The 22,579-nt window shown below is 33.9% G+C and overlaps 1 pseudogene; it reads left to right on the forward strand.

The window, feature by feature from the left end:
• The first annotated feature begins 5,224 nt into the window (after nt 1–5,224).
• Nucleotides 5,225–6,015, forward strand: LOC120169035 (annotated as a pseudogene).
• Nucleotides 6,016–22,579: the final 16,564 nt, after the last annotated feature.

The raw sequence follows: 22,579 nt of genomic DNA on the forward strand, positions 1-22,579 counted from the left end.
AATGGTATGTAATTCAACATGCTGTCATATACCATTATCTTCAGGGATGGGAGCTGAAGCTCGACGAGAAGCCAATGACGACCTTATCAAATAAAATTTTATGAAAACCTTTAAAATATTCAAAAAATAAATACTAACCTTATCGACCTCCCACCACGCAGGATAAAGTTTAGCTTTTCCATTACCCAACGTATATGAAGCATCTCTCGGATCCTTCAAGTGAGCTACGTGAAAAGACGTCGGTATAATAGTCCATCGAGTATTTCTTATTTTCCTCAATTTCCTTACTATTAGAAGACGTGACATCCATGCATCAATATGCTGTTTTATAAAAAATTACATATATTAGTGAATTTATTAATAATTTAAAAAAAATTAATCAAAATGCAATATAAGAAGAATATAAGACTTACCACCCTTTCGAGATAGCCATTATCTTCAACCCCTAATAAAATACCCCACCAAGATCGATTAAGAAACAAATGAATAACATCGTCGAGTTGGCATAGGTCAGAATAACACCCCTTGCTCCGCTCATGTAGATAAAAATCAACTGCGGTCTTAGCCCAAAGGGTATTATCCGTAATTGTGTCTGGTAGTGTTTCCCTCTCCTGCTGAGGAATGGCACTGGCCGTTAACACATACGAAAGCCAACTCGCATCCATCATATCGGGCACGGGAGGGAGTTTATCAATATGTTGACATATTACGCCATATGAATCGGGCTCTTGAACGGCGGGCGGGACCTCTTGAACGATGATAGGGGCCTCTTGAACGGTGGGAGGGGCTTCTTCGATGATGAGAGGGGCCTCTTGAACGATATGAGGCACCTCTTGAATGATGATAGGTGCATCGGGCTTCTTCTTACGGAGTCTTGGCACTAGTGGGGTGAATGGAGACGTAATGGCACGTGCACGATGTCTGATGCATGAACCTCGACGTGCAAGAAAAACCTAACGTAAAACATCTACCTTATCGGGCCACTGAAAATAAATTAATACATAAATCAGTAAATAAATAAATAAATAATGCCGAAAAAAGGTTATTTGCATTTTTAGTATAGTATTAAACAAATTTACCTCATTGCGTAGAGTATGAACTTCATTCTACAACGATGAAACAATCTCGCGTAGAGCGACAACCTCATCATGTAAAGTAGATACCTCACCACGTAGCGCACCATTGTCATCGCATAAAAAGTCCACCTCAACACGTAAAGACCGAACCTCTTCACGCTATGCACTATTATCTTCACGTAAAGTACCGACCTCATCACGTAACTCCCCTAACTCATCCCGTGGAGGTGGAGATCAGGGAGATAAATGTCGTGGCCTCTTTGTCGGTCGTCTATCATGAGGTGATGGTGGAGAAGAGGCTCGATGATGTGATGGAATAGGTGATGGTGGAGGTGGAGAAGAGGCTCGATCAGGTGATGGCTCCGGGTGTCGAGCTGTAGAATCGGCCCGATCAGGTGATGGCTCTCGAAATGGGGGGTGCTCATCATCTGTCCCATCAAAAAAATCGCTTATTAACTTGCCACCAATCAGTGGCAAGCTCAGCCTCTGTGGGTGTCAGCCTCTGTAATGGATAGTTGGCCTCCTAACAATATAAAAGCTCAAATAAAGTTAAACTTGTACTAGTAATAACTTGTTTATATATGGTATTATTTGTGTGTTAACTTACATAATTCATCGTCGTATATGGGAGTAACTCTTCCCAATCCAACATGCGGATCCTCTTCCAAGTAATAGCCCTAGGAATATCATTTGATCTTTTTATCACATATGTCCGCATGCTGGGGAAAGCCTCAAATATCCAAATCTACAAAACAATATAATACACAAACATTAGTAATTTTTAAATAATTAATTATAATTTTGGAAACATTATATAGAAATTCTTACCTTAAAGGCCCAAGTAAAGTCTGTCAAAGTGTATTTAGAACCATCTCCCCGTAAACTTTTTCGGTCCTCAAAGGCAGACGACAACTTCTTCCAGGTAGCTTTCCATAGATATGAACCCCACGGAAATAAGTTCCATGCATTTAAGTCCTCTACCAATAATATTAGGTCCTCAGAGATAGGTTGTCTTCCCTCTTTGCCTAAAAAGCCGGTATGAAAAAGTAATAAATGGCATACTCGGACAACATCAAGGTTATCCATCCAAGTAAAACCATCTTTAACAAATAATCTCTTCAAGTCGTTGACGTGTAAACTCCGCTTCGACTTTGCCAGCTCAGGAAAAACCCGAGATAACCATGATGGGCGGGAGATATGACTAGTGTACCAGGTTACTTCATCGTGTCCGAAGCGTAGACCAGTGATTAAGCAAAACTCCTCCCGCCCAAAACAAGTATACGTCGGTGCCGGAGGAAAATGAAACCATATCTCTTCATCACCACGTTGTATCCTCTAGGGTAGATCGTTAGTCATGGTCTGAAGAAACAAATGTGTCAACATAGCATCTCCACCCGTATGTTGTACTTTCAACCATGGCCCGAAGCAAGTATCCTCAAACAATTTTCTTTGTAGAGGTGTAAGCGTCTACACAATTTTAGTGGCTAGGCTTAATTTATTCCTTAAGGTCAATGCAGCCGAAAAAAAATTCTACAAAAACAATAAATATACCAAGTTAGATATACCAAAAACTACAAATTATACACTATAAACAGACATGATATTAAACAGTGAAAACAAAGCCAAATATGTTTCAAACTAGCACGGTATTCACATGCTGTCATTATTCCATCATAGTTCACAAAATGCATCAAATAACATTCCAGAAGTAAGCACTTATATAAACATTTAAAAGGACAACATATAAGTTTAGTGTATGTTCAAGGACAACATAAAGAGTAGTAGTTTATTCTTGAAACTTAAATTAGCAACACTGTGAAGTTAGTATTTGTCTTTGTTTTGTCTTTTTGTTGAAGTAATGCAATTCATTCAAGTTTCAATTTGCAGAATAAGAGTAGTTTCTAAAACTTAAATTCGCAACGCGAAACTAAAATCGCGTTGCGATTTTGGTGTTGCGATTTTCATTTTCGTGTTGCGAATTTAAGTTTCAAAAACTATTCTTCTGCAAATTGAAACTTGAATGAATTGCATTTCTTCACCAAAACAAAGACAAATACTAACTTCACAGGGTTAAAGACTAAACAGTTTAGTAGTATTGGCAGCAACCGAATGAATTTACTAAGCAATCTTAGTGAAATGGTTAATCTTTATATATATTGAAATTACCAGTAAATTTATCATCAATGTAAGAAAAATCTAATAATAATACAAAAATTTCAAAATAAAAATAAGAGATTAAAAAACTAACCATCGGTGGTTGATTTTCCATTTCTGACCGTGAATGGTTGTGAGGGTTGCTCTGAGAGATGGAGATAGACGGATTTCGTCGGAGATGGGATGGATTTCGTCGGAGATGGGGACAGATGTCGTCGTAGAGAGTGAGAGATGGAGATGTGATTGAGTTGTGATTTAGGGTTTTAGGTTATGATTTGCGATAATACTATTTACATTTGTGTTGCGAAATTAATATTGTGTTTCGCGTTGCGAATTTGACTTTTGTGTTGTGAATTTGACTATCGCGTTGCGAATTTGACTTATGTGTTGCGATTTACAAATTCGAGTTGCGATTTACATTTTCGCGTTGCGAAATTGGAAACTGGGTTGTGAAATTGGAGTTCACGTTGCGAATTTGTTGGTCATTTTGGCAAATCAAAAAAATTGGTTAAAATCGTATATTATAAGGCATTTTCGGTCACTGAGGTTATTTTCTCAAATTTAAATCATGGGAGCCGCGGTGGACTCCCACAGCAGCAACAACATGGGGATTTCAAATAGCCTGGCTGTCGAGCACTCTACCTCAGCCACCAGCAGCTGCTCTCGCCGCCTTTAACAACCAGCGACTGATGCCACGACCACCTGCAAATAAACAACATTAAGAGAGAGAGAGAGATGTCGGTGATAAATGAGAACTCGGTTTGCGGCATTCTCGATAGCTGTCGGAAAATTTTAACGGTAAACATGTTGCCCATGATGGTTTGAGCATCATACTGTGAAGGCAACATCATCCAACGACGAACGACGAAAATTGAAAAGGTAGAATCTGCGACAGTCGAAGGGTCTTTTTGTAGATTTACAACAATCGGCCGCGAGTTAAAGAAAATGAACGCCGAGTTCGTGAACGTAAGGGTAATGAATAGTTTGTTGATAATTTGAAGGTGCACAACCTTCGAGCAATGCTTGATTAGCGGCTATGAGCAGGGATTGGAGAATTTCATTGAACCTTGATATTTCGATTCGATCTGTTTAGTGATCATGAGTGTTGGTCGGGAGAACGCTCTGAACACCCAATATTTGATCTGTTTCACAACTAGTACATGTGCAATTTGTCAATTCCATATACTCCCCAAGTGAATAGTTTGAGTATTATTGCGGATATGATACCCTTCGTATATTATGTTTGTGTAAGTTGCTATGCTAAACCAAGTTTCTGTGTGCATGTTGATAGATTTGTGTTCGTTTTAGAGAAGTATCGTCGGCGAGGGATTCCTCATATCTTCATTTTAGAGTATAATATTTAATTTATTTTATTGGACATATGTATTCATAAAACCTTACTAGTATCAAATTTTATTATTATTTTGATTTACACTATGTTGTAATTCATAGCTCTGATTTTGTATGAATGCTTTTATGCTCCGATATTATTCGATATGGATGCTTTGAAAAGTGTAAACGTTGGATTTAAAATGAAAATGCTTTAAATTTGGCAGTCATCTGGGTGATTCAATATAACACTTTGAATTATTTAGATATTTCAAATTCTTAAGATTGTTAAGTTCATGGTTAGCCCGTAGGCTGTAAAAATAAGGCTCATTATGGCAAAGTCCACCATCCCGGTTCATTTTTTCATACAAACGTCATCAAGATGGTGCGTTTTGATGCTTAAGATACGGACCGAGCAACCCGTGTAACTGTGAACTACCTGCAATTTTGCCATGTTCTTGTTTCTTACTGTTCTCCTTAAAACCGGCATTAAAATCTTGTTTATCATTAACATCTCTTTGATTAACCCTAACTTCATCTTCAATCAAAGCCAACCCTCGGAGTCATTTTCTTTACAGTTTCACGAACTCTCTAAATCCACGTTCCCATTTGATTTTTGTTTCCGTCTTCCTAGAGGTGTTAACATTTGATTATAGTCGTCTCAAATGGAAGGATAAGGGGACAAAGCTGCCACGGCTGGCGCCGATAGCGAAGTGGAAGAGCGAGTTCTCTCGAACGTTTCAGTTCTGTTTAGATCGCTCGACGCCGCATATCACCGAAAGATGGCTAGGAACGCTTGCCGTTGCAGCCATTTACGTCCTACGCGTCTACCTCTTGCAGGGCTTTTACATCGTATCCTACGCCATTGGGATTTACATGCTTAATCTGTTGATCGGTTTTTTGTCACCCAAGATTGATCCTGAACTCGAACTCGAGTACTTGGACGAAGTCTCGTTGCCAACCAGAGGCTCCGATGAATTCAAGCCTTTCATCCGCCGACTACCAGAGTTCAAATTTTTGTTAATTTAAATAACCCCCTTTTTTCCATCTTTTGATTGATTGTTACTACGAATAAAATCCATGGGGTGTTTGTTTCATTGAAATATTTGGCAAAATGATTTCCAGGTACTCGATAACAAAAGCATTTTGCATAGGCTTCGTGATGACTTTCTTTTCTATATTTGATGTTCCCGTCTTTTGGCCCATATTACTCTTCTACTGGATTGCTCTATTTGTTCTCACCATGAAGCGTCAGATAATGCATATGATCAAGTATAAATATGTTCCATTCAGCATTGGGAAGCAGGTCAGAGCTTGGATCTCACTTATGGTAAAACTTGTATATCATTGCAATATATATGTATAGTACGTATCTCATATTTTACCTTTTGGGTTTCAACAGAAGTATTATGGGAAGAAGACGGCTCCCACTGGCAAGAGTTTATTGACAGATTAAAGGGTTGTTTCATCCTTTTTCTGGAAAGGGAACCAGAAAGATGCAGCCTTTTTCAAGTTCCAGTTTTCTTTGTTTTAGTTTTTAGAATGGAAGAATCATTAATCACATGTATACATGTCTGGAATCCCAGTTTTTTTTTAATCTCTAATAATCGATTAATATGCATGGACAACTATGTTCCACATCAAAATTGGTTGAACTTCTTCCTCCAAGCTTCATCCATTGTAATATTAACTACATATGCTTTTCATCGTTTGAGGTTTTAGCCCGTTTCTCCCCATATTTTAGCTGATAAGAGTGCCTGCAAGTTATTTTGCTTGCATAGTTGATTGTTGACATGAATGGCGTGAAGAAAGGCATATCTTGGAATCAAATGAAAGCATTAGCCTGGATTGAGCACCCATAACTGGAGCTTGCTTCAAGAACTTGAAAGCTTGGTCAGCAAGGTATTTCAAAACGCAATGGGGAAGCTAATCAGTATCAGTTAAGTTCAGTGATAAACCTTCCAAGCAAGTGTACATTGCATATAGATTAAATTCGTTTTTAATCGGTATCAAGCAAGTTCAGTGATGGATTTTTTCCAAGAGAGAATATTATGGTTAGTTGAGGGAGCTGACAGATAATTTCTTTATAATTAAAAAAACCCTAAAATCTCTAATTTCAATCCCTATTTTCAGTTGTCTTCAGTTATCTCCGGTCATCATTTCTGTCACCATCCATCCACTAGTCGATCATCGCCTCTGTCGTCATCCTAAACCTCTAAATGCATACCTAAATTTAATGGATGAGGAATTTAGCCTACTTCATTGGGACCATCGAGTATTTCAGGCACATCAGGCAACACCACTCCTTGGATTTGCCTGGTTGTAACATCGACACACCCTTCTCCTTCCTATATTTCCTTATCAAGCTGGAAGCCTTGAAAAAGGGGAAGGGGAAGGGGAAGGGGAAAGAGAAAGGGAAATAGCACAGGGGAATAATATTAAAATTTTAATCTTTTTTAAATTAATTTTTTTAAAATATGTATATGTGTGTGTGAAACGTGTCATTTAACAGTGAAATTTGACATTCATTATGTACTAGATACTCAAAGTGGTAACATTTGAAATGTTAAGCATCTGGATGAATAAAAAATAGTTTAGACACCTATTTGAAAAAACGGTATAATTTGAGCATTTGTTTTATAATTAAGCCTTACATAAATAATAAATATTGTATCGTGATAAATCATTATTTTAGAGACATTCGTTTTGATGGATGTAATCGCTATAATAAACGAACACCTTTGAAGTTAACACACTCTCTCCAAGAATTCGTATACCAAAACATTAAGAAGGACATTGGTATACTACTCTTCTAGAACTCAAGAAATAAATAAATACTAAAGAGAATCCCCCAATAGGTTCAGAATGACAAAAGGCCTTGTTATTTATAGGCCGAAAACAATTAAGTGATTTGATTAATAAATTGAAAGATCGGTGGTTAAAATAGAATTCGTTTATAGTTATGTGGTCATTAGTATAGTTTACCTTTCAAAATTTTTAGTTTAATTGCTGGGCATAACTGTCAACGATGACTGGTGATGGTGGTAAGTGATTACTGACGATGGGAGACTTCGATCGAATTCTAAAATCAAATTAATATTTTATTTAAAGTTTAGAAATCAAATTAAAAATTAATTATTTTTAATATGTCACGTCATAACAAAAGTTATCGACTCAATGAACGAAATATAACAAATTCATAACGTGAGTGAAATATAACTTTTCAAAATTCATGATTAAAATTGGATAAAATTAAAATAAAGGAGTTCAAACTTGTAGTTTACTAAAAAACTTTTTTTTAATTAATTATTGATATCCGATCTATTAATTTACTAATCTAGATCGTGTACTACAGAGACGAAGTCCACGCTGCCAACACAATTTGCTAAAAAAACTATTGAAAATATATAGTTCAACAGTTTCATCTACTTTGTTTACAAAGTTCATAGCTTTTGCTCTTGCTCCAACTTGCCTTAAAACTGCGCAATTTCCGTTTGCCTTTAGCCTTAGTGGATGCTACTGATGAAAAAAAAAACAATTATTACAATATCCTCCATGTATACTTTATTTTCTCCATTGTTTTTTCATTACAAAACCCCTCTATTCAGTTGCTCATCATGGTCTCTTGACTGTTAACAATTAGTGACCTTCACGAACTCGGTGTCTTATTGAACAACTCTCTGCCCCTTCCTCTATTTTCTCCGTTGCCTACAGCATGAAAATCTGCTATTGGAAGAAAATATCATAATCTCTCTTCCACTCTTGAGTGGGAATGATAAACTAAAAAATGTTCATCGTCTTCATTTCCGTTAATATGTTCGTCCAGCTTGATCCGCTCAAAATATATGGACGCGACATAATCTTATGACAACATGTTAGCATTATTATTAATTTTTTAATGGTGAATAACCAAAATATAACGTTTTAAAAATAGTTGTGACTAAAATAGAACAACATTAATAGTAAATGACTAAATACATAATTAATCTTAAAAATTAATGTTTTTTATTATATTTATTTTTAGTATAATATACTCAATGAAGCGTTGTCATGATTAAACAGACCAAACCATTTAGCCATGTAATCAAAGACATTAGGTAAAGTAGGGGCTATATTTCGGTAGAGATGAGTTTTGAATTAAGTAGTGGTTGAGATACCCAAAATTAATCGGCATTTTATTAAAAAAAATCACCCGAAAATTCATTTTTTTTAGATAAATGCCCTCAAACGGCATTAATTAGAAAAATACCCTTAAATTACGTACGTAGAGTTAACTCACGTTCTACAAAACATGTGTCAAGAACTCACGTTCTAAAGGGCTCGAGACTTGTCCAACGAGAAAACACTTTTCAGAGAAAATAATTTAATATTAGCATAAATGACCCCGCGTTAGGTGTTCCTGAGAATTTGAAGTATCGTATCTTTTGAACAAATCTCGAGGTTTACGTAACGCGAAGTCATTTATAAAATTAAATAATCATTATATTTTTATTGTAAAGTATATTTAAAAATATATAATAAAATATTATAATCATTATATTTTATGAATTAAGTAATCATTATATTTTTATTTTAAAGTATATAATAAAATAACAATAAACATTATTGTAATAAATAAAGAATGTTATTAACATATTGAAACCTTATTCAATGTTAATCAATATGAGTTTTCTCTCATTGAAAATGAAAGGGATCCGAACGAAATTGATGACGATCCTACAATATGGCCAGTTTTTGCACTATGACACGAAAAAAGGGTCATCCACGATCCACAAAAATTTAATGTGCCAAGGATTTAGTCGAACATCAAGAAAGAACTAGACAACCAAGGCTATTCTCTATCTGTAGGAATCTCTGACACATGAAGAATAAATGTCCTAATCGATCAAACACTCGTATCAATTAATTGTGCTTTTTTTCATTGTACTACTTGAAATGAAAAATTAAATAATATTTTAAAAAACTTTATTGTGTTGTTTCGTATGTATTGATACATGTCTATCAAACCATGTTAGCTTTTTCTTCATGTAAGCAGTCGTTCCATAGCTTTCTACAGCCTACTTGAGGAAAATGTTGACGAAAGAAAGTTCACCACATAAAGAAGGGAAAATGTAAGTCTTAAGATAGTTGCCCAGCCTAAGGCTTCCTGTATACGTATACGACCCCAAATAACATGTCCTGGACAAAGCTTCTTTAAAGCAAGGGAAATGAAAAGCTTGAAGCTCAGCGGCTGTATTAAACTGCCCAACCCAAGAGGAGCTTATTTAGTGGAGTCCAGAACGAGTAAAGGCCAGGAAAGAGGAAATTAAAAGTTGGAGAAAAAAAGTATTGTTTACATCTATAAAAAGAAAGAAGAAAAAAAGATATACCCAAACACCAAATGGTAAAATGATCTTTGATCAAGCATGGGATAATTTGCTGATTTTGATCAACAAAAAGACACGCAAGGTTAGCCATTCCAGGTTAATAGTTGCAGGTGTTTATTTTTATCCATTTCCTACCACAAAAGAGATCTATATGATTGTATTAGCAGTGACGCGATTACTATTTGTCGACAGTAGTTTTGTCCGAGTGACATTTTATAATATAATTATTATTATATAATATTAATAATCTATAAATTGTTATTATTATTTACAAAGCCCAAAGGCTCAGTTATAAAGCAAATTCAGGCTCGATTACAATCAGACTAGAGACCGATCCAGACTCAAACCCAATAGATTTGATCCAGGCCAAGCAACCAGTTCAGGCCCAGATCCAGCAGGCCCGCGAAAAGACCCATCAGCAGTTAGGGTTTCATCTCATCTCCAGCACCGCCGCTCTTCCACAACCACTCGATCAGAGGCAGATCCAAGGGTCCACAAGGCACCAGCAAGAACCCTAGGGTATCATTACCACCCTAGGGCCTATTCCGGCCACCGCCTCCAGGTGCTCCAATCGCATGCTGCCACGACGCTGCCACCTCACCAAAACTCAGTAGAAGACTCCATAAGGAGTGTCTCAGCCGCACAACGCATCACTCTATGGTGAGTCACCACCGTAGGTCCGGTGACTCACCAGTAGGGATAATCATTTCGGCCGACTTTTGAGGGTTATAAAAACCCGATCCTGCAAAGAACAACAACAGTAAGAGAGCAAGAACGAAGAAAAGAAAGAGAGACAGAGAGAGAGAAAGCATCCAAACACACAACACCAACAGTAGCGAAAGCGAGGAAAGAAGAGAGTAAGGGAAACTTACCATCATCAAAGTCTGAACGTCATCGGAAAGTCGAAGAAACCGAAGGTAAAATTTTAGATCTCGACTGATTTGGAAGATGTTTAGAGAAAAAAAGGAGGGTAGATTTGGGTTAAGGGTGTTATGATCTACATTTTGAGCCAGTTTGTAAAATTCCGGCCACCGTGGGTGGTGGTCGATGGCGGCAGAAAACGACGACGACCGGCTGTCGGCCGGTGACTGGTCTCCCACCGATGAGGGATTTTAGAGAGAAGCCAAAGAGAAGAAATAAGAGATTTTGGCCCTTTAGGGTCAGTTTTGGGCTATATAAACCCTCCCTCGTACGACGTCGTTTTGGGAGGGTATCTTTGTAATTTTAGCATGGGTAAACTACACACGTGGTCCTTCAAGCTTTGTATTCTTCACTTTTGATCACCAAAATCAGGTTTTACGTATTTTAATTTGGCTTTCTCATTTTATATATTTATATTTTAGTATATATATAGGTTAAATTATATATTTAGTCCCATAAATATTAATAAATTCTATTTTAGTCTCGAATTATGATTTAGGGTAAATTATATAATTAATACATAGTTTTAATATTATTTCGAATTAGGTTAATTAATACTATTATTTTATGTTTTAATTATTAATTATTATTATAATATTAATTATAATATTAATATATTTTATATATAAAGATAACTTTATATTAAATATCATTTAGTAATTATTTATTTATTATTTGTAAATTAATACAAATTCATTATTTATTGCAAAGGCATTAATTAATAAACACTGGTACTAATTTTGGGCGTTGTGAGGGTGCTAATCCTTTCCCATACGTAACCAACCCCTGAACTTATTTTTCTGGTCAGCAGACCCGAGTTGTATTATTTTAATATTATTCTTAGGAATATTATTAGAATAATATGACATTTTGGTGACCAATCTCACCAAATTAAAAGATTGGTGGCAACTCTACAACTTGGTGTTTCATTTGATTCAAGGAAGATAAACACTTACTTTTTCGAGACTAGTTACACCCCTTGAGGTGTACTATTTGCACTCTCCGTCGCCGGGCAGAGAAACGTCTCGACACTATTTAAGTACGCTTGCAGAATTAGAGATTTTTACCCACTTACAATATCTTGTATGTGTCGATATTACTCTCATTTGAAAGACAAGTTACAATAATACGCCTTAATCTTATAAATTATGAAAATTTTCATATTAACTACCTGAAAAAACCTCTCGAATATGTCTTTCAAACCATTTTAGCTTTTTCTTATTGCACAAAACAAACTTTAGAACTTTTTTCAACGCAATTTTTAATATGCTTACAATATCTCGTATGTGTTGATATTGACATCAACTAAAAGATAAATTTTAATATTACACCTCTAATCTTATAAATTACGAAAATGTTTAGATTAATTACCCAAAATATCCCTCCAACATGCGTACGAACACTTGTTGTGTGGGCTGGAAATCTATTTACCTCGCGTCCTACAGAACGCGATGTGTCTTAAATACTACATGCGATAAATCACTGAAATGATTCAGTATCTCGTGTACCTCGCATTTGGTATAACGTGAGGTCGCTTAACCTAATATTAAATTGTATTATGTGAAAAATGTTTCTACATTGGAGGAGTCTTGCTTCTTATAGAAAGCAAGCTATTGACCTACGTTTTGTAGGATGTGAGGTAATCATACGTATGCAATTTAAAATGTATTTTTTTCAATTAATGTCGTTTGAGGATTATTTATCTAAATATGAATATTTTGAGGTTTTTAAACTAATAATGCCAAATTCATCATCAATGTTTTTACGAGCCTAAGCATAAACTAGTTTTTCTCAATAGTTAAAGGAACGTCGTTGGTACCATGATGATTGAGTTTACATTGTCACATGATTGAGAGTATTTAAAACAAATACACATTATTAATAGCCTAACAACCCAATCTTATCCAGGTCCGATCAAGTTATGTATTGTCGACAAAGCACCCACATGATATCCACGCGGGCATCCTTCCTACTTGTTGGCAAACTTCCAAACCACAAAAACCCCATTTATTTTCAAACAAATGCTAATGCCATACACTCCCTGCATGAAAGAAAAGGGGGGGGGGTTTCCACATTTCACTTCCCCCCAAGGATCATATGAAACATTTAGTAATATTTTGCTTTGCTTCTACTTGACCTCATTCTAAACCTCGTCCTCATTCGTTTGTTTTCATGTCCCAAAACTAGAAGGTTCACAACTGAAGCAGGGCAGTTTCCTTTTCCTTTACAATGTAGACAGCCACCTAACTCATCACTTTAACTACCTTCAAACCATTGAAGACTTTTATATAATTTCGTATCTTTGAAATTTTTAATATAATTTAAAGTTTATGTTTCTAAATATAAAATTATTTGTTCACCTGATCGGAAAATGGGATGGTGATTGAGGTGGGGAGCCATTGAAGCATGGAGGACCACTTTCAGTTCCAATATTCCATCAAATTATATGCAGAATCTAGTTGTAGTTTGTCGCCAGCAATGTAAACCCCACTCCCCATCACTAAACTTTATTAATTCAGTCTACGAATTCCTATCAACTTTTTTTTTCCAAAAAAAGGAAAAAAGTGTCATGAAAGATATTTTGAGTAATACTATTAGGATCACTACCAGCAGTTTTCAGCTGTCAGGTCAGGGGTCGCCTCTGGTGCTTCTAGCTTCGCCGTTTGGTGGGTGGACCCTTATGTTTGGTTGGTCTATTTTTTAATGTAGCAACAAACTTTATTCTACTCCCATCTAATTGTAAAATGTTAATACTATGGATTTATTCAATTTAAATTAAAAAAAAAGTTTAATGCCTAAATAAGTGTCCAAAAAGTAAACTTTTTGTACCAAATGAGTGCCTATATTTTTTTGGCTCATCCAGTGCCTAATGTTACAAATGTTAGCATTTTAGGTTCTTGGTCCGTCAACGACGTTAGTTTTTCCCGTTAAGTGACATGTGTCAGAACTTGATAATTTTAAATTTTATTTTTAAAAAAATATTATTATATTTATAAAAAAAAACTTAACTTTTCTTATATTATAAAACAGTCCCAAAATCTCAAATCCTAACTTTAATCCGCCGTTACCGCCCTCTTCGACCACGACCACCACCGCCGACGTAGTCCTTGCTATCATCCTAGTTATATGTCGTCGTAGTTGTTGATGATTCACCATCGGAATCGCGTAGATTTTCATCCTAGAGTTCGTGGGATTTAAAACATCGATTTGTCGTCGATCGGTCGTTGATCGGTCACGATTTCATAGGGGTTTTGACCGTCAGGGGGAGGGGAGGTCGGGTGGAGTTTCTTCGATGGCAAAGGACGGTGGTCGACTTGGGTTTAGGGGTTGAAATGAAAGTTTTCAAAGTTTAGGGTTTTTTTCAAAATTTATGTATTTTCTTTTTAAAAATATATATAATTTTATTATATTTTTTTAATTTTATATAAAATTTTAAAATTATCAGGTTGTGATACATCACTTAATGTAAAAAATTAACACTGTTGACGGCTCAAACATTTAAAGTGCTAACGTTTGTAACGTTAGTCACCCAGATTGACCTAAAAAAATGTATGCACTTATTTGACACAAAAAACATAGTTTGTGTACTTATTTAGGCATTAAGCCTTTAAAATAATAATTTAAATTTAAAATAATAATATAAAAGAAGACATCAAAATGATTTGAACAATTAACCGAAGTGATCAATCTTAAAATAATTTCACTCAAAAATCCAAATGGAAAATTCAAATAATTGAACTCAAAATATCCAGAGTTGAAATAATCAAATCTTAAAATCTTACAAAATTTTCAAATTTTAATTAATTTGAGTTAACCATTTTAACTGGAAACCAATTTGATTTATCCATTTTTTTTAAAAAAAAATTATAGTTTAATATATTGGTATTGTATAATTCTATACATAATCAATGAATCAAATGATGAGACATTATAAAAAAATTAAATTTAAAATTAATGTTTTCAGAACCGGACCGGTTAGCGAACTGGTCATGTTACTGGTTCACTGGTTCAACCGGTTGAACCGATTCGATCGGTCGGAAGAATCGGACGACGTCTTAATTATTTAAAAAATTAAATAAAAAAACCAAAAATATTTAATAAAAAATAATTTTTTATATCACAAGTCATATTCAAAGCAAGTCATAACATATATAAGTTAAAAACCATAAAATCAAGTGAAACGAAATGATTCAAATTAACTACAACATAATATTTAAGGTAAAACATATTAAATAATAAATATAATTATATAACTATAATTAAAAAATAAATTTGGGGTTAAAAAATCATAACACAATGATATTGTTTGGTTTAATTTTTTTTAAAACAATCTTACATGGTTAAGAAACATAGAAGAGCATCCCAAAAGTCTAAAGAGTAAAAATATGAGAACAAAACAATCTCACATTGCTAAGAAACATAGAAGCGCATCACAACTAACTTTTATAAGTAATAGAGGTAATTTGACATTCAAAATCATGGAGCCTTTTGGTGAGCATTGAGTGAACTATTCTTTCACTTCAATCAAGCTCGAATTTTAGGCTTCAATCGAGCTTCTAAATTTTTTTTGAGTCCAAGCCTTTTTGAGTTCAAGTTTCAATATTATATTTCGAGTTTGAGTTGAACTTGATAATTTTTAGCTTGTGAGTTTGAGTTGAGTTGAGTTGAGCTTACTTTTAAAGTTTTCAAGTTCGAGTCGAGCTCAGCAATACTCGAGTTCGACTTGGCTCGTTTAACAAACGACGTTGTTTGGTTTAATTTTTTTTAAAAAACAAAATCCCGGTTTTTCCGGTTTTCAGCCGGCCCGGTTCGAACAGTTCAGTGGTTCCGACCGGTTCACTAATAGCGGTTTAACCGGTTTAGATTGAACCGAACTAAGCAACGGTTCCCAGTTGAACCGGCTGGTCCGATCCGATTTTCAAAACAGAGCTCCTATACGTTAGACTTCCTGTCGGAAACATATTAAGGTACATGTGTTTCTTTATTTATAAATATATATATATATATATAACAATATTTGTCACATTTAAATAATTATTTTATTTTTTCACACGAATCAAACGATCTCAATAGTTAAGATATTCTTGTTTTCTTTTAAGATCCCGAATTTGAGCATCGTGCATATAAAAATATGAACGTTCACTATCAAATAGTTAAATGTTTTTGACAAAAACTATCTTATATCCATCTAGATCTATAAAAAAATCATTTATTATTTATTATTTTAATCAGAGATATTTGTAATACTCCAAATTCCGGGACAATAGTTCGGGTTGACCCGAGACCCTTAAATAGAGCCCAAAGGAAGTGGGCTTGGTTGAGGCCAAGTGTTAGATCTTGGGATAAGTTTATTAAGAAACAAAAAAAAAGGACTTAAAGTGTAAATTTCCCACTTTTTCAAATCAAGAGCTAAAACCCTCTTATTTTCTATGTTAGCAAGTCAACTACTATCTACTTTACCTCACCAAACACTCTTTCTCTTCTTTCCATTTTCTCTCTTCATTTTCCTCTCTTTCAAGTGAAACAAAGATTGAAGCATTAAGGATTCCAATACTTAGGTTTAACTAAGGTAAAAAATGTTATTCACCTCTCCAAGAGCTTCATTCCAAGCACCATATGTTAAGTTTAAGGCTTTGAACTAAAAATGAGTTTAGTGGGGGTCTAAGGTCCTAAGGGATTTTAACTTGCCTTGGGGGTAAGATAGAAGTTAAAAAGTGTTTTTAGATTCATAAATGTCTAATAAACAAGCGAGTAACACCATTTCTATGTTATGTTAGTGAAAGAGGTTGGAGAAGGTTTCAAAGCAAGGGGTAAAGAGAAGTTATTTCTTGAGTGAATTGAGACATTTTCCAGCTACCATTTTGGTACCGATACTCATGGGAGTATTGATACCAAGTGTTGTGTATCAATACTCCCTATAGAGGTATTGATATTACCCTTACTCTTAAGGTTAATTTTAAGTTGTTGGTATCGATACTCAGATAAGGGTATCGATACTCAGATAGGGGTATCGATACTCCTGAGCTGGTATCGATACTGATGAGTCAGTATCGATACTACTTCAGTTTTCTTTATTAAGGGAATTTGGAAATTTAGAAACATCTTTGAGGGACCCAAACCACTCTTTAATTCTTCAATAAGACATCAAGTGAGAACGATATTGACAAGTTAAATTTCACTTAGTAACCCTATAACGTAGGAAAACATAAGACTTGTCTTGTGTGACGTTCGAAAAATAAGACGGACACTTGAATCACTGTAGAACAGGGGAACGTTTGCATGTTAAGTTATGGCCAACCCCAAGATAGTGCACTAGGGACTTCTTTGCTAACCGGGCGTAGTGCCCCAAGATAGTGCACTAGGGACTTCTTTACTACTAATGATTTTAAATTTACTAATATTGATAATATTAAACATTATATACCTTAAGCATTTCATAATATTTTAGCATGATTATAAAATAATATTTGTTCAGAATTATTTTAGCTATTGATTGCATACATATACCCTGCAAACATAGCTACTAGAACTTGAGACCTCTAAGGAAAACAACACTCTCTTTTACCACTGAGTCGCTCAATAAGTTATTAAATTATGTAATTCAAATTTTTAAAACTTTTTAGTTTATTTCTTTTATAATTTTTCAAAAAGAAATTAATTTAAAATTGTAAAAGGAAAAAAATATATAACATTTTTTTAAATAGTTTTAGATGATTATAAGATAATATGTGTTTATAATTTTTTATCATTGATAATATATACACATTTTACATATATATAACAGCTTAAATTTAAAAAAAACTAAAAAATAATATTTTTCTAACTCCTAAAATCACTTAATAAATTCAAACTAACATGTATTTTCCAAATTCCTTTTAAACGTAAATTGAATGATTAAAAATTAGGTTTAATCCTCTTTTAAAATGTATTTATATGTTACTATTCTTTTGCATTTGGCGGGTATCGCCATTTCTTCTCAAGAGTAGCGGTGATGACTTTCTTCGGTCATTTTCCTATCATGTTTCTTGTCAGTTGATCGTCGTCTAATATCTTTAATTTTCAATAAATTATTGTCTGATTTTATTCATTTTCAATTATATTTTAATATTTATAATATAATATATTTTTTTCTTGATTCTTTCTGTGGTATAAGCGTCTTCCGTTGGTCTTTTACTTGACCTGTGAATTTTACGATTTCATTCATTTTTTTTTCTTGGATTGTAATTCTACGAGATCTTTTATTGTTTGTTTTCTGGATGTTTAATTTTTGTTTGTTTATTTGTTTGTATACGATATTTAATTAGAGGAGATTGCAACCATTTGGCATTAAACAGTTACGCTCTTGATATTCATGGCGTTTAAACTCGAAATTTCAAAGACTAATGACAATTCCTTTATCACTGATATCGTTTGGTTAGTGCTCATTCTTTCATTTGAAATAATTTTAAGTTTTTCTTCCTCTATGTTTAGTGTTCGGGATGTCAGGGTTATCTTCTCTGCATGTCATTGTCTCAACTGTTTATACTCTTACTCATCTAAGTATCATTGGTCGTTCGTTGTTATATTTTACTCATAATAGTCATGAATGTATTTATCCTAACTGTATATGACAAGATAATATTAATAATATTTTATTTAATTATGGAATATATCACAGTTCTATTTGTTTTTTTAATATTAGGTTAACTTACACATTTGATACTTAAACTACTAGTTTTAGTTCATTTTAGTATATAAATTTTTAATTTTTCAAAATCATATCTAAGTTTAGTTTTGATTTCATTTTAGTACCCGCCGTTAAAAACTTAACACGTTTAGTACCTAAATTATCAATTTTGGTCCATTTTAGTACCTAAAGATTCATTTTTTCAAAAATAACATTAAATTTTGAACGGGATGCTAAAATGAAACAAAAACCAAACTTTAGGTATGTTTTTGAAAAAGTGAAAGTTTAAGTACTAAAACGGATCAAAACTAATAGTTTAGGTACTAAATGCATAATTTACCCAAAATATTAATATAAACGAGTTATGAAAACATAAATTATGTTCAAAATGGAGTAACAAGCAAAGGTGAATTTCTTGATTATTTGTTGAATTAAAGGTTGGGTTGTGATCATTAGATGATAACTAAGCTTAAGGAAAGCTTAAGTTATCTTAAAATCAAAAGATAAAGGAGTTATGACATATTAAAGAAAATGGGTTTTTAAGTGAAATTTTGAATAAAAATGTTTAAATAAATTTGGATGATGAATTTAACTTGTCATCTATACCTCGATTAATCATACCATAAGTACAATTAAAATTTGCACTCACCTATATCCCCTTGTCTTTACCTAAATCACAAATCAATTGACAAGTATGATTGATCGAGGTAAAGACAAGGGGATATAGATGACTGCAAATTTTAATTGTACTTATGGTATTGAACGAACATTGGCTTGCGATGAGCCAGTGATGGAGTTACTATGGTAAGAAGTGACTCCTAAAATGTCATTTGATTTGTGATTCTTATATGTGCATGAATACATGAAATGGGTATAGGTTATTATATATATGTTACATGATCTGCATAAATATAAGAGCATAAAACATAAGATATATGATATGATATACATGATTATATGCAATATGTATTACATGTTATATGAAATGACATAGATGTTTACGTATATATGTGGTATATGACAGAAGAAAAGGTATATGCGATCACAAGAGAAATGACATGAGTACATGAACATATGAAACACAAGAATAATGTCCATGGTATATGATACGAGAGTTATAGGTATAGTTGGCATGCCAAGAGTCGAGGGTTCTACGTGGTCTTTCGGGATGCATATGTATCCTTTGGAACATTTATAGGGTCTTTTGAGAGACATTTGATCCATTGGAATATGTATATGGTTCTTAAGGAGTGGTCATTCGGGACAAATACAATACATAGGTCCTTCGTGACAAAATTTATATGCCCCTAGTGGGACCCATACGAGCTGTGGTGACAGTAATAGTGCACAACCTCAATGTATTCGAATACCTTGAGTTCTCAGTAATGTACATGGACTTACAAAAAGGTATAAAAGTGTTTGCATTATTACATGTTATCATGTTATTATTATTTACATGGAATCATATGTGACATGATTGAATGAGCAGAAGATATGTTCATATGGATATGAAATGCATTATTTTTATTATATGTTTTATATGCCTCACTAAGTCAACGACTTAGCGTGTGATTGTTTCACACGTAGGTTCTGAGAAGAGGAAGAATGATAAAAGCTAAGCAAGACAGGTCAGTTATTCTTTCCAAAGATCAGATCATAAAATAATTGGATAACATGTATTTTGTAATACTTATAGTGGTTGGCATGTAAATAAAGGTTTGAATACGATATGTTTTAATCGGTTTTGTTAAAATCATATGATAGAGTTTCGTAATGTTTTAAACATATTTATGTAAAAGGTAATTTTATACGGATGGAAGCTTAGATTTTTATGAATTTATACATATTTTACGAAAGTACTGTAGCAGTGCATCGATGCACTGTAGCAGTGCATCGATACATAATTTATATTTGAAATTTTTCACTGTTCATGGTATTGTTCATTACTATTCACGATATTGTTCATACCATATAATACTGTTCACAAATACATATTATTTTCAAATTTTTATAATGAAGCATAATTTAATAGTATTTTATAGTATTTTCTTAATATAAGTTCAAATGTTAGATTATTTTGTAAGGAAATTGTTTTGAAAAGTCAATGTGACATCTCGGACTCGTATCCGGGTCGGATACGGGTTGGGGTGTTACAATCTTTTATTATTTTTTTGCAGTTGTAAAATGGAAGGCGAGATGCGCCTTCGTGGGAAAATTGTGACACGTGGAAAGACGCGTTGCAAGGGGTCGTCTTCCACTTAAATCCCACATATCACCCATAAATACCGCCAACCACTCGTCCCCTACCCCTATAAATACCCTCCTACAATATTCAACCTACACCAAAATCACTCACATTCTTCCTTCTATATCCTTCTATCAAGCTTTAAGTTCGTGTGATTATAGTTTTAGAAGGTAAAAATATTTTTATTATATTATATTTATTTATTATTTTATTATTTGATTGTATTAATTATCTTTTATTATTTTTTACAGTTGTAAAATGGAAGGCGGGATGTTGCGATTAGATAGAAATCATATTTCGACTCATTTTGCTGATAAAGTGACAATATTAAATTGTGTATTTTTAATTATTGTGAATATTTTATTAATTTATTTTTTTAGTATTAGTTTATATTTTAATTTGTATACTATTAATTTAATTAGAGGAATGATCGTATATTAGAAATATTTATTCATAATGCTAAGTTAGAGAAACCGCGTCCTATCTAGCTATATTTAAACGAGGCTGGATTTGGTTACTTAGTGAAACATAAAGGACATTGTAAACTCGAACCTAACCTTATTTCTACACTAGTTGAGAGATGGAGACCAGAGGCACACGCATTCCATCTTTCGTGTGGGAAGTGTACTAATTACGCTGGAGGACGTTTCCATCCAGTTGAGGCTCCGGTAGATGGAGGTATTATTTCTGGTGTGGCAGATGGTGATTGACATTAGTTGTGCCAGGAGTATCTTGGAGATATCCAGCCTAATTTCAACGTTGGTTGAATACCTTTACGGTGGTTGCGAGAGAAATTTCGACAGTTAAGAGAAATTTCCACAGTTGAGTGAAATTGTTCCATGGATCATGCAGAAAAATTTGCTCGGTCATACATATTACAAATCATTGGAGTGATCTATATGCACTTTAAATCTTGTAACCAAGTATATTGTATGTGGTTGCGTTACCTCATTGATTTTTGAGTTGTCGATACTTTGAGTTGGGGATCCACAGTTTTTTCATTTCTATATAGGAAAATGTGTTGGGCAATTAATTATAAGAAAACTGTTATTGGCAGATGTCTCATTCTTCTTTAATCATGGGTGTGGTATCATATACTCTTTTTATGTCCAGTCGTGAAAGGTTGGTTTGTCTTCCCGTTACTGTTGAGGTAATTTCAATAATATGTTTGTAAATAAATAATTTTTTAGAGTATATAATTAAATATTTTTTACATTGAATAGGTGGTCATCTACAATAAATAAATATCGAGATATACCAGACGAATTGGAAGAAATTCGATTACTCATTGATCAAAAGGCTGGTACAAAGGTACGTATTTAAATTTTAATATTTATCTTTAATTATCGTTATATAATTAGAACATTATTTTGATAAGAAATATATATATGTGTGTGTGTGTGTGTGTGTGTGTGTTTTACTTCCAATGGGATCCTTATTCTACTGAAGAAATTGACTTTATATCCTACCTCACTTGAGTAGCCCATTACCCGTATGGAAGGCGATTGTGCCTCTGATATCTTATGCTATTGTCGAGTGGCATCTAATCAATTACGTGCTTTATACATGTGTGTTGGAGGTTCGGTGTGTACCATATTTGTGAGAACTTAATCTACATCATCATCATCAGATTCCATGTTGAATTGTGGTGAATCGGGCTCAACGAATAGTCCAATCTCAACATCATTCACACCTGGCTCACGAAAAGATTCATCTGGTAGAGATGAGGGTTCATTTGTGGTACCGATATTTAGGTCGAACAAGCTGGTAGTTGAATGTCTTCCCCTTGAACTTGAAGGCATCGTGTCATATGGGTTTTGAA

This window comes from Hibiscus syriacus, unplaced genomic scaffold (genome assembly GCF_006381635.1).
Source record: "Hibiscus syriacus cultivar Baekdansim isolate YM2019G1 unplaced genomic scaffold, ASM638163v2 tig00111745_pilon, whole genome shotgun sequence".
Classification (NCBI taxonomy): Eukaryota; Viridiplantae; Streptophyta; class Magnoliopsida; order Malvales; family Malvaceae; genus Hibiscus; species Hibiscus syriacus.